The sequence below is a fragment of the Rutilus rutilus genome (genome assembly GCF_951802725.1).
Source record: "Rutilus rutilus genome assembly, chromosome: 10".
Taxonomy (NCBI): Eukaryota; Metazoa; Chordata; class Actinopteri; order Cypriniformes; family Leuciscidae; genus Rutilus; species Rutilus rutilus.
The window spans coordinates 36,274,909-36,289,046 of record NC_140215.1 but is presented as its reverse complement, the minus strand read 5'-3'; positions in this window follow the sequence as shown (position 1 = coordinate 36,289,046).

Here is a 14,138-nt window from a genome sequence, read left to right as displayed (position 1 = left end):
ATAGCTGTGTTTTTCTAAATTCTATTACTTAGTTATGAAGATGTGCACAAACTACATGTAAAGTTTGAAACATTATTACACCACAGTTTGTTTGCTTAATCACCAGATACATTTGCAGTGTATAGCCAACAGATGAGAAAAAAATAGCCACGAACTGGTGTAGAAAGAAAGTAGAGCCTCAACTAGATGAACAAGAGGGTAACGTTAGCTTAGCTAACTGCTAGCTGCAATTTCTTATGCTTTGATCTCTAACACAAGTAATGGCTGTAAAATAAATCCAGCGACTGAATTCTAGAGGACCATAGCTTTCAAACAAGGTATAGCATGTGTATGTGTCCTGTAGTGAGACCATTACAACATTAGATGTTTGTGGCTAATGTAGGCTAAACCCTACACATCGGCCGGGCTGCGATCAGACAGGCAGACGGGTCATATAAACACCTAAAAGTCGTTTAAAAATTACCCCGAGAAACAGTGCATTGCTGTGCTGTTGGTACACACGTACATAGCACATTTGGCACAAATTAGCTTATCTTATGTGACATTTTATCAGTGAGACTTCTCTGCAGTTCTCCTCGAAATTGAATGAGAGTCCGCTAAACCGGAAGTTGGTTTACAACGGAAGTACTGAACAGAAGTAAAAGTGGGCGGGGCGGAATAAGGTGAATAGCAACAGCGCCGAGACCCGCCCACAAAGTAACTTGCGCTTTGCGCTTTGACACTTGCGTTTTAGATCGTTAAAATAGGGCCCTATACCTGGATTTGTTGATGTCAAACAGACTTGGAGTTTTGGGTCTTCTGAGCTGGCTGCACAAATACAACATATAAGGCCACTATGTAATGATGTTTACATTTAAAACAAAATGATTAACATACTTATCTGGCATGAAGCACAACAGACGGTCATCAGCCACAGCAAATTCTGCTTTTGTCGAGACATAATTCCCCAAAAAAGTCTGATAGAGACACAAGAGTTGAATTAATCTTAAAGCATTTCCTTATTTCATTCTTGAGATGAAACGTCCACAGTCCAAGAGGAGAGAGAGTTTCACCCGTTCACAAATGAAGCCGTATGATTATGATCCGCAGCTCAGAGCCACTGAAACAATGACATAGTTCATTTGCAAACATGAAAATTTGGGTTTCAACTGAATTTCAGTATTTTCGGTTCTTGCATTTTCCATAACCAAATATGTTATCCATGTGTTTGATCATGCAAATATGAATCCACAGGCGTGTGACTTTAGTTTCATCCTGAAGATGTAAATTTGTTTTCTAAAAGAGGTTCAGTAGTTTGTGTCTCTATGACACGCATATGCATAAACATGGATTATAACACTCAATAAATCTAACATCAGTAATATTCAGCACAATTCAATCCTCCCACAAATAACAGACAGTTTCAGTAACGATCATCACAGATATCTTTTATTTTGAGTGATTTCATTTACATTACATTTACATTTATTCATTTAGCAGACGCTGTTATCCAAAGCAACTTACAAATGAGAACAATAGAAGCAGTTAAACTAACAGTAGGACAACAATATGCAAGTGCTCTGACCCTTCCCAGTTTAATCTAACTCAGTACGTGCATTTTTTTTTTTTTTTTAGAATAGAATAGAAATTTCAGTAAAGTTGCCCTTTTTCGGGTCATAATTTAATGTATACATCATTTTAAACAGTTCTCACTCATTAAAGATTATAAACATATAACATCATATAAACATTTGTCTTCATTTGACTGAAATCAGTCTAAGAGAGAAAGACACCTTAAACCTTAATTATGGTAATTTTAAGTATTTTCCACAGTATTAATTCTGGATTGAACGATGGTTATGGTGGAGCTGGAGCTTTCTGGATCATCAGAGAAATTTCCCGCAACATCATTGTGAATGTGGTAGTAATACAGGAAGAGAAAAAACCCTGAAAAAAAACAAACAAACACAAAAAACGGTAAGAGAAACATGGTATTTGGTATATGAAGTTTTATTGCATTTATTTCTGCAAAACAAAAGGCTGATTTAATAGTAAGATGGAGCTGATTTGCAAATAGTTCAGACTATGTGCCAATATGTAGTTCATGCAGTGATATTTGTGTATATTTTGAATGACAGACCAAAGGTTTGGATGTTTTGTCAATGGCATTTATTCCTGCAAAACAAAAGGCTTATAACTTGCTCTTTGTGATTAATAAGATTGAGTGAATGTAGATAATAGTTCCGTTGGATGAAGGGCCTCTCAAGGGCTAAAGCCCAGGGGCCCCTTATAGTCTTAATGTGGCTCTGAACACAAGTACTGTCTGAATGTTGAATTTACTTAGAATATTAATTCCTGCTAATAGCCTGGATACATTAGCAAACTAACTATAGCAAATTACTTGCCTATCAAGGAGAAAATTTGCAAACTCAGCTTAAAACCCAGAAAGGTTTCAAAATGAATGCTGTGTCCATCTCTCAAGTGCATCTCCAATATTTATACAGCTTTTATTATACTTGTGATCATACAGCTTTTTAGATGGATGCCGAGGCTTTTTAGGACGGGTAGAAGGTTCGATTTCGGACCCTTTTCGTTTGCCGGCTTCCATGACTGAAATATGCTGTTTTCCGCCGTGCCGAAATATAATTGGGTAAACTGGCAGTGGGCGGAGTCACACAGACCAAATTATGGCTGCACGATTTGGGGAAAATGTCATATTGCGATAATTGAGGTCAATATTGCGATTGCGATATGCGATATAATAAACAAATGGTTTCATGAGTCAACTTGCTTGGTTCTCAAGGAAAATAAATGCACACACAGATTAGTGATAATCTGCCTAAAGAAAAAAGTTCTGTAGTCAAGAGCAGTGAGTGTTTTTCTCTTTTCCCTTTGTTCTTTGATTAACTTTAGCGACAGATATAATTAGTGGCTACTGTGTACTGTCCCTTTAAGACCAGCCGCTGCTGTCAGAGACGCGGATCTCACACGCCTCATTCTCTCACGAGTCACAACTCTTCACGTTCATCATAAGACTACTCTTATGTTATGAAGATACTCGACAAAAAGACATTTTGGCATAATTGTGTGTGTTATTGTTCGTTCAAGCTCGAAGAGAACTGTATTCTGGCATGCTGTTTTGTGCACACGCACGATATTAGCGCGAGTCTTTCTGTGTGTCACAGTCAGGACATTCACAGGCAGTGCGTTCATTTTTGTCTTATCGTGCATGAATGGTTTAAAAGCATTTGCATAAATAAGAGCGGGATCATGTAACACTAGCCAAAGGATGCCAAAAATTAACAGATGCTGCGTTAATTGCATTAACAGCGCTAATTTGTTTATTTAATATAAAATCGCAGCATTTTGCGTCATATAATCATGTAGGCTTGACATCGCGATTGCAATTACGATATGATTAATCGTGCAGCACTAGACCAAATTGTTTTTCAGAGAAACATATATGTGAACTGATGTGAACGCATGTTTCTTAAATATCTCCAAACGTATTATGGTATTTTTATGCTTCAGGACAGTCGAAAACTTACATACAGTACCTTTAAAGTCATTTGCATAATTTTTTTTAATGTAACCAAAAATAAACTTTGGGCCAAATAATTTTGGTCAGATTGATTGTTACAATAGCTGCAATTATAAACCCTAATAATCAATAAAAATAATAAAATAAAATGAATGAATAAATAAATGAATAAATAATATTTTTAAAAGAATAAAATATAAATTTTATAAAATAATAATTATATATAAAATAAACAATTATGTACGGATAAATAGAAGCATTCTATTAAACCAAATGTAAAGATGCATGTGATTGTTTCTCACCCTGAAACGAGTTAAACACGGTGAAGATGTAATATGAGGGAATGAGCATCGGTCCATAACTGAAGAATGCCACAGCCCACGTCAGGCCGAAGAGCAGGAACAAACTCAACACCATCATGAGCTGCTTTCTAAATGTCTTTGTCTTGCCGTCAGGTGCTCTAATGCGTCGGGCTTGGACAACCCTAGTAAAGATAGTGATGAAGATTCCTGTCGTGAAGATGAAGACTAAGATGTAGTAGCCAATGTTCACTATGTAGTGAATGAAAGGATCTGTAATCCAGCACCTATAATTAGAAGAAAAGAGGCAACGTCGACATGTTAAAAGCTTCATTATTATTTCATGCATTTGTGACATCAGAACAACTTACATTCGTGTGGTTTTTCCAGATGTTGCGTTTATAATCACTTCTTTATATCCTCCTAATGAAACAACAGCTACGACTATTGGAGCCGGAAACACTGAAAGCACACGGAGACCAGGGTTATTATAGGTAACTAAAAAATATTAATAAAAACTAAAATAACACTGATGGAGACAAATTATTTTGTTGAGTGCCTTAGATGTTCTTTAAAGGAACGGCTCAAGAAAAGAACAAAAACACAAAAGTATCATGACAGTAGTTAATATGTCTCGTGCACAATATATTTTGTAACACTATAACAGATGGTTTCTCCATATAACTCACTCCAGCCGAACATGGTGATCTTCCTCATGTAGTTTGTGATGGTGACGTTCTGTCTGATGAGCCATAAGTACATATGAAGAGCTTGAATGAAGAACCAGGTAAATGTAGTCAGCATGGAGTATAGGCTTGGGCGGTATTCGAATTTCGAAACCGTCAAACCGCCTCCCTATTTTACCGGGGTATACGGTATTACCGTGACTAATTAAAAACTATGACATAATGGGCTCAGACGGCGTCACCAAACTGTTGGCTTGTGCCTACACCGTTCAGAAACTGAATGCCAGATCGGGCAAAAAAACAACAACAAAAAAATCAAGCCCAACCCCTGCACGTTGTGTCTGAGTCAGGCCGACGGCATTAACTGTTATTATGAGCCGGAGCCCACCATTATTCAACATAATATCTGTGTGCGTGCAACAAGCAAGAAGTGCCTTTGTAATCCGCTGACGCATGTCCATTGATTTTTATTAATAAAACTTTTCTGCAAAGATGGAAGTTGACGATCGCCATCTCTGTAGTGAACGCGCCTATAGAGAGAAATGCACATCATTACACAATCAGAGAGTGGCCTTTTTATTTTCGTTTTGAATTGTTTCATTTAAAGAAATTGACGATCGGCATCTGAACGCTATAGAGAGACATGCACATCATGGATTACAGAGAGTAGTCTATTTATTTTCGTTTTGAATGGTTTCGTTTACTGAAATTGACGATCGCATCTCCGTATGAACGCGCCTAGAAAGAAATGCACATCGTGGATTACTTAGCCTAATCAGTGAGTAGCCTTTTTCTTTCGTTTTGAATTGTTTCGTTTAAAGAAACTGACGATCGCCATGTCCGTATGAACGCGCCTAGAGAGAAATGCACACCATTGATTAATCAGACTATATTTCTTTTCGTTTTGAATGGTTTCGTTTACTGAAATTGACGATCGCATCTCCGTATGAACGCGCCTAGAGAGAAATGCACATCGTGGATTACGTAGCCTAATCAGTGAGTAGCCTATTTATTTCGTTTTTAATTGTTTCGTTTAAAGAAATTGACGATCGCCATCTCTGTAGTGAACGCTATAGAGAGAAATGCACACCATTGATTAATCAGACTATATTTCTTTTCGTTTTGAATTGTTTCGTTTAATGAAATTGACGATCGCATCTCTGTATGAACGAGAGAAATGCACATCATGGATTACTTAGCCTAATCAGTGAGTTGCCTATTTCTTTCGTTTTTAATTGTTTCGTTTAAAGAAATTTCAAGCTTTATTTATTTGTCATGTCTGTGAGGCACAGCCTTTTTTATGAGATTTCAATGCAAGTGACAGCGGCATGCCCATCATGTCATTATATTAAAGTCGGCATGAAATCAAAATGGACCCTATTTACTTTGTTAGCGCATATTACTAGTCTTGTGGTGAACAATTAATCCGTGCAAGTTAAAACACAGAAAAAAATGTTTTGGCTTCGTAATCTTTAAAGGGATACTCCACTTTTTTCGGAAATATGCTCATTTTACATCTCCCCCAGAGTTAAACAGTTGAGTTTTACCGTTTTAGAATCCATTCAGCCGAACTCCGGGTCTGACGGTACCACTTTTAGCATAGCTTAGCATAGATTATTGATTCTGATGAGTCCAGTAGCATTTCTTTCAAAATGACCAAAGAGTTTCAATATTTTTCCTATTTAAAACTTGACTCTTCTCTAGTTAAACCGTGTACTAAGATCGACGGAAAATGAAAAGTTGCGATTTTCTAAGCCTATATGGCTAGGAACTACTCTCATTCCGGCGTAATAATCAAGGAACTGTGCGGCTGTACCATGGGTGCAGCAGGCGTAATGATATGACGCAGCGCCTGAAAATAGGTCTAATAGGTTAGACAAACTTAGTCCCGGTCACGTTGGAAGAAGTTACCGAGCTGGGGACTATTTTCAGGCGCTGCGTCATATCATTACGCCTGCTGCAAGTTTTAAATAGAAAAAATATTGAAACTCTTTGGTCATTTTGAAAGAAATGCTACTGGACTCATCAGAATCAATGATCTATGCTAAGCTATGCTAAAAGTGGTACCGTCAGACCCGGAGTTCGGCTGAATGGATTCTAAAACGGTAAAACTCAACTGTTTAACTCTGGGGGAGTTGTAAAATGAGCTTATTTCCGAAAAAAGTGGAGTATCCCTTTAATCAAAATCTGAAAATGCCCCTCCCCTCTGCCTTGGAGGACCTTCTCTGATGACGTATGCTTGACGGCTTGGGTTGAGAAACGCTTAACCACTCCCCTCAAACCGTTAGTCTGTAATGAGCAAGAGATGGAGAGGAGGAGCACTAGAGTAAAACCCTGCCCTCTGTTCAATATTCCTTTTCACTGGGAAATACGTCACAGCACTGGAGAAAAGTCGTTTGCAACTTCCGGTTCACGCAGACTTTAAATCCAGGCAATTGGTTGATGAAAATTGTATACAAATTTAGATACAATTTTTACAAAACGAAATTCGTTTTAAAGAGGCCTTTTACAAAACTAAATTTATTGAAGTGGTCAAATCGTCTGACTCCCGATGCATCCCATCTTATTTGTGCTGTTCACTTTTCATAATCAACAAAGATGGAAAAAATAACATTATAATATTTTAACAAATACGAAACTTAATGCTTATGTATCCTGGCAGCAGTGAGTGGGCGGTTGTTTCGGAGATGCGACGTTAGAGGTGTTTACATCTCTCGCGGTCACCTTTTTATTGCACAATTTACAAATTGCCTCATCAGTATTTACCGCCTCTCCCTTCTCATTCGGTTGGAACCAGAAATATTGCCAAACTGCAACCACACATAAGCATTTTTTAGGCAATAAATAAATTATATATATTATAGGCTATATAAGTGCCGGTAATGACGGTATTGAAACTGATACCGGTGCTATTTTAAGATCCCGCGGTATCCGATATTACCGTAATACCGCCCAACCCTTATGGAGTAATGCATGAGCAGCGCTATGAAGACACACGTAGCCTTGTCTCCTGTGTTGGTGACGCTCTCGTTTGACAAAAAGGATAAATTCAGGAGAAACAAAGCCACAAACATGTTCATCAAGTATAAAAACAATCTGTATTTGTACATTCATGCATGTGTGTATTTAGAAAAGGCTTTTATCCAAAGAAGAACAAAAGCAGCTGGTCAAAAAACCCTAAGTAACTTTGTTATATTTTAAGAGACTCTACCGTAACAGGAAATGCATGAACAGAGCGACGGCCTGAAAAAACATGGAGATGCCACAGCCGATAGAAGAGATGAAGCTCAATGATTCTACATACAGAGCTGTGATGTTTGGATTTACATCTGGAGGAGACTAAAAGAACAGAGAAAACAATGGAAACAACCCTTTTAAAACCCTATTAGCAAGTAATCAAATGGTTTTAAAAAACAACACTGTTAAAATACATCATATTAACAATTATCTTATGTGCATTATGCATTATAACAAATGCCTGCTGAAGGGCGCAGAGAACAGACACTACAATTAAAAACTGAATGTGTCTGCTCAATTCAGCGCGAGCCGAACGAGAGTCACTAATCAGCAGCAGAAGTCAGATTTAATTTATCTCGAGAGTGAGGAGCTGACGATAGCGGTGTTTCAAAGTGTTGGGAGACCTCCTGAGAAAACCAGGTTGCTGCTGGAAGAGTGAGGCCAGCAGGGGCTGCTCACCCTGTGGTCTGTGTGGGTCCTAACGCCCCAGTGTAGTGACGGGGACACTATACTGTCAAAGAGCACCGTCCTTCGGATGAGACGTTAAACCGAGGTCCTGACTCTCTGTGGTCATTAAAAACCCAGGATGTCCTTCGAAAAAGAGTAGGGGTGTAACACCGGCATCCTGGCCATCCATCAATCTGTCGGATACACGAGATGACCGAGGAAAGTAGCAAGACGTTAGCATCACAAAGTAATGCTGCCAGTGTGAATGCAGTTAAGTTAGTTCCAAATAGAATGCAGTGGCCAAAGCCCCAGCCCCCCTCACAGACTATCACGAGGCAGCCAAAATAGGCAGCATCCTAGACAGAAAACTGGCAGACAGACTGTTAATGAGATAGAAAAAGAGGAACATGTGAAGATGAAACGTTTTATGTGGATGGCGTTGAAGTTGACAGTCATGTTGATTGTGTGAATCTAAAAGCCATTGAAAAGGATGAAGGATTTGTCACAATGCATATAAACGGCAAAGCCCACTGAGATGAAAGTGGACACAGGAGCAAAATGCAGTGTGATGTCATTTGACACCTTCAGAAGACTTAATAGCGGTGAACAACTTGTAAAGCAGAAGAAAGCAGCTAGCCTTGTTGCTTATGGAGGCACCAGAATTGAGACCAGTGGCATCGCCACACTGTCATGCTGCCTAAAGGAGCAGAACCACTCATTGCCATTTTTCATTGTGGACAGAGCAGTGCAACCACTGCTAGGATTTCGTGCATGTATGGACATGGGGGTTGTGAAAATGAGTCCAGATGTCCACCAGGTCAGCGTGGAGAGCAGCACGGACTTCAGCTCACAGACATTTACACAGTAAAAAGACCTGATCAGCGACGAGTTAGGAGAACTTCCGGTTACATACTCCATGATTTTGGATGCCAGCATACAGCCTGTGGTCCGCCCAGCTCACCGTATCCCTGTTGCAATGCAAGAAAGAGTTAAAGCTGAACTTGAACGCATGCAAAGCAAAGGTGTCATAACACCAGTCACAGAACCAACCGACTGGGTGTCGTCCATGGTTGCAGCACATAAGGATAAGCGAGAAATCAGACTATGTATCAACCCCAAAGACCTCAACACCGCACTGAAAAGACCCCATCACCCAATGCGCAGCGTCGAAGAGGTGGGGCAACAGTGTTTTCTGTCCTGGATGCAAAGAATTTGTTCTGGCAGATACGTCTCGACAAGAAATCGCCACTGCTGATCACATTCAGCACTCCATTTGGGCACTACAGATTTCTAAAGATGCCCTTCGGCATAAATTCCGCAAGTGAAGTATTTCAGCGCTCTATGGAACAACTGTATGTGGGTTACCCCTGCTCAGTCATCGTCGATGACATCATTATAGGAGGCCGTGGAGTGGTTGAACATGACACCAACTAGAGAAAGGTGCTCGAAAGGAGCTTCTAGCTGTTATGTTTGCTTGCACAAAATTCAAAGACTATGTCTACGGAAAACCCATAATTGTAGAAACCGACTACCAGCCTTTAGTGACCACCATGAAAAAGCCCATCCATGCCGCTCCTGCCCGTCTCCAGAGAATGTTGCTTCACCTGCAAAGCTACGACATCAGCCTGGTCTACAAAAAGAGCAAGTACATGTACCTGGCAGACACCCTCTCAAGAGCTCCCAGCTCACAAGCACCACAGAGCCCTGTGGAAAACGGTGACTACGAAGTCATGAGCGCGAGCTACATCTCCTCAGCACGGCTGGAGGAACTCTGCAGACACACAGCAGAGGATGAGGTGTTACAAACTCTTACCACTATCCAGTGGTGTAGTCTACGTGATACGCAGGTATACGCCGTATACCCACCAGAAAAGGCCAAGGATTTCCGTATACCCACTTAAAAAATCGTGAGGATACGTAACAACTTCGTTTTGTGTCAGAACTTTCACTTTCATTCATAAATTCACCCCGTCAGTGTTTGCGAAGCGACACCGAATCGCGGAATCCAGTCACAAATGGAGCTTGCTAAGCAGAACGTCACGGAAATTGGCTATTTTTGAATGAATAAATCAAAAGTAGGGCTATACAATGAATCAAATCTCGATATGGACTAGTGTCTGTGAATATTAAAGTTAAAAGAGACTGCAATTGTTCTACGCGTCTCTAGGAATGAGCGCTCAATGTGTGCTCCATTACGCACACACACACACACACTGAAGCGCTCGTGGTGTTTTCAGCGTTTCACTGTATTGAGACATGATGTAGGATAGGATACACGTGCACTTTCATCGCAGAGCTGCTATGAGAGTCACTGCACGAGAATTTCACCATTTCATTTGATAAAACTATCGTCATACATTCGTTTCATATAGCCTACACATAGAAACTGTAATGTCTTCATGACAACCTGTCAAAATAAATTATAGTAATATTACAAATAAAATATATTACAGTATACTCACTACAAAAAACTAGACTACACCACTGCCACTATTATTCGACGCGGATGGCCCACCATATATATATATATATATATATATATATATATATATAAACATAATGGCAAGCGAACAACATTTCAGGAAATGTTACACATACACATGTACTGTGTGTTGTTTATTTGGGAGTGCAGCATGTTCAGTCAGCTTTCGAGGGAGATGAATGTGAGCATTGTGAGCACGCTGAGAACGCTGCGGCTCGTGTACCTGGCATCTTGGGTCCCGCTTCTGCCTAGGCAGAGGGGCGGCTCCAGTCGTGGGGTTTGCATTTGGATCTGGCAGACGGGTTAGAGATGGGCCTGGCCTTTTCTCTGCCTTCACCTGCCAGGTCCAGTGCCTCAGTTCAGTCTCCTGCATGTGAGGAGCTCATGGAGGTGATCACTCGTGCGGGCGCTTAACTAAGCATTTAGTGGCCCGCTGATAAACAGGAGACCAGGCAGAGAAGCAAGCTAGATGAATGCTTCCTGCCTTCACGTGTTCAGCCTCCATGCTTTTTTTTTTTTTTTTTAATCTCTACACTGAGGTGTCAAGTCGTGGAAGAAACCAGTTTCATACCGTGTGTTAAGTCCACATACATCTACCTATTCAAATATTTATGGGCTCAAACATTACGGTTATGGGGCGATGCCCAGAGCTGAAGACCCCAGCCATCATCCAGCTCCTCACATATCACATGGTCGCTTAGCTCAAGGCCTGTGGCGGGACCATCATCTCTCATGGCACATAAACTGCCTGAAAATGCTGGTCATGTTTCAAGCTTTGAAATACTTCCGATTACACCCCACAAGATTACTGTTTATAAACATGAACCTCATCTGAAAGGCAAAGGGGGAGGTGTTGCTGTAATTTATAGTAATATCTTCAGAATTACTAAGAAGTCTAGTTTCAAATATAATTATTTTGAAGTGTTGGTGCTTAATGTAACACTATCTAGTGTAAATGATCAATCACGTTTGAGATTTGTGCTGGCTACTGTATACAGGCCACCAGGGCACCATACAGACTTTATCAAAGAATTTGCTGACGTTCTATCAGAGTTAGTACTGGCTGCAGATAAAGTCCTAATTCTTGGTGTAATTTTAACATACATGTAGATGTCACCCTTTCTTGCCCTCATAGCATATATTTCATAGCTTTGTACGGTAAAATCCTTCTTTGCTAGACCTAATAATTATTTTGGAATATAATCATATCAATTTCAAAAAGTAGAATTAAAAAAGTACCATTAAAAAGTTTATTTGAACTAATAGTCTAATTTTCTACCATGTACAATTGAATACAATTAGCAGCTAGCTAACAACAGCTTGCTTTGCACTTTTTTCTTCTTTTCACCTCACTCCAGTCTAAACTAAAAGTTTGTTTTGGTAATTGTTCTACACGTTGTTATATAAATAACCTGAAAATACAGTAGTTTATTAAGGTTAAATCTTGCTAACCACTCTTACTAAAAAAATTGGGTAAGCACACTTACATTCTCATTTTAAGAGGTGTTAAATGTGGTTTGATTTGTTTACATTAGTTAATGTATTAGGCTAACTAACATGAACCATGAGCAATACATTTGTTACTGTATTTATTAATCTTTGTTAATCTTAGTTGAACAAACAATGAACAGCTGTATTTTTATGATGTTACTTCACACAGTGCATTAGGCTAACTAATTTTAACAAATACAACTTTTGATTTAAATAATGTATGCTACTAGTAAAAGGTGAAATTAACTTTAATAAAGATGAATAAATGCTGTATAAGTGCAGTTTATTAATAGTTAATGTTAACTAATGTAGTTAACTAGAGTTTAATAAATGAAACCTTATTGTAAAGTGTTACCGATTTGTTATACACTGATTCAGTGTTGGACAGATCAGTTGTTTTAACCATTCATTAAATGGAATTGGTTCAAAGGAGTCATTAGTTTGTGAATTGGACGTGTCATTTGTGGACTTGTACGCGTTGTGTGATTATCCCAGCAGTTAGGACATCACACAAGATTTGTGTCAACACAAAACATTTCATCACTGGATAGGTTTTTGTTTTGTTTTGTTTATTGAAAGTGTTTTTTATGTCAGCTGAATAAGGCAACGTAAAAACGTTTTTCTTTTTTTTTTTTTTTAAGCACAATTCACACCCAGCGGGAATTCAGGAAAAAAATACCCGAATGCTCCACGTGAAACTTCGGTCTTCCAATCTTTTACCATCGTGTCAATTCTCAATTGATTTTAATTAATATGCGCGAGGGAGCGGGAGAGAGCAAGACAGTTTGAAGACGTTGAGAATGCGTGCGCGCGACCGGGGCTCTCTCTCTCGCTGCTCGTTCTTTCAGTAACATGCGCCCTATCGCAAGCGCAGCAATGATCTACATCACTCACCGATCAAATAAGGCTTTGGCGAGACAAAAATTCGCTTAGAAAAATTTCAATGCTGGAAAAACCCTGACCAAATAGGCCACGCTTCCAGGGATGATCTTGTTTTCATGGAGACAGACGCACGCGGTGTGCACGGAGGGGAGGGGCTGTGCGTGTATGTGTGTGTGTGTGAAGCCTTGTTCATATTTTCGCCTGGCTCCGCAGCGCGAGTCTCCGCAGACTGCTCACGCACTTCCCCAAACTGACGAGGCGTTTGAGAGAGAGACGCGTGAGTGACAGAGAGACGGCGGGAGAGCAGAGAAAGGATATGTAGCTGAACGAATACGCTGCGTGTTTTAAATAGCGTGAAAAAAAATATATATATAACGAAACGCAATTTGTGGCAGCCGGTGTTGATTCTGTGGCGCACTGCCACGAATTAGTCTATGTGTGGGAAACACTGGCCTATCAGAAGCTTACATTGTTGATACAGGTGTACTTTAAAGTTTCCTGGTCGATGACGTCACCCGCCTATGACGTTCCGTCAAGCCATTGGACTGATTCCATATGTGCTTCATGACGCAATCACGTAGGGGCGTTCCCATAGCGTTTCGACGTGGTGTCTCATTCCCTCTTCAGGGAACTAATATGTAACCAAGACGATTTGTATTCACTTTTCTATTTATTTGGTATATGATCAAGAAATAAATGTACATTAAGCCAGTGCTTCTCAAACCTGTCCTGGTAACACCCAGCACTGATCTCCCTCATCAAACACACATGATTCAACTCATCAGCTCATTAGTAGAGACTGCAAGTGTGTCTGATGAGGGAAGCGTCCAGAATCTGCAGTGCTGGGGACAGGACAGATCTGACAGGCACGGGCGGCTGGCACACACTAAAAAGGTTTGGATGTTTTGAAGTTGTGGAGATTGTTATGCATTCTAATTTATTTTAATTCTAATTTAACAAAACATAATTCAATTCTAATATAACATCTTGCCGGTTACTGGTTAATGACGGGCGTCGGTTAGGAAAAAAAAACGAAATGAACATTTCTAACGGTTGTTTCACCAAGTACAGTGTAAATGCAGATATCGTATATG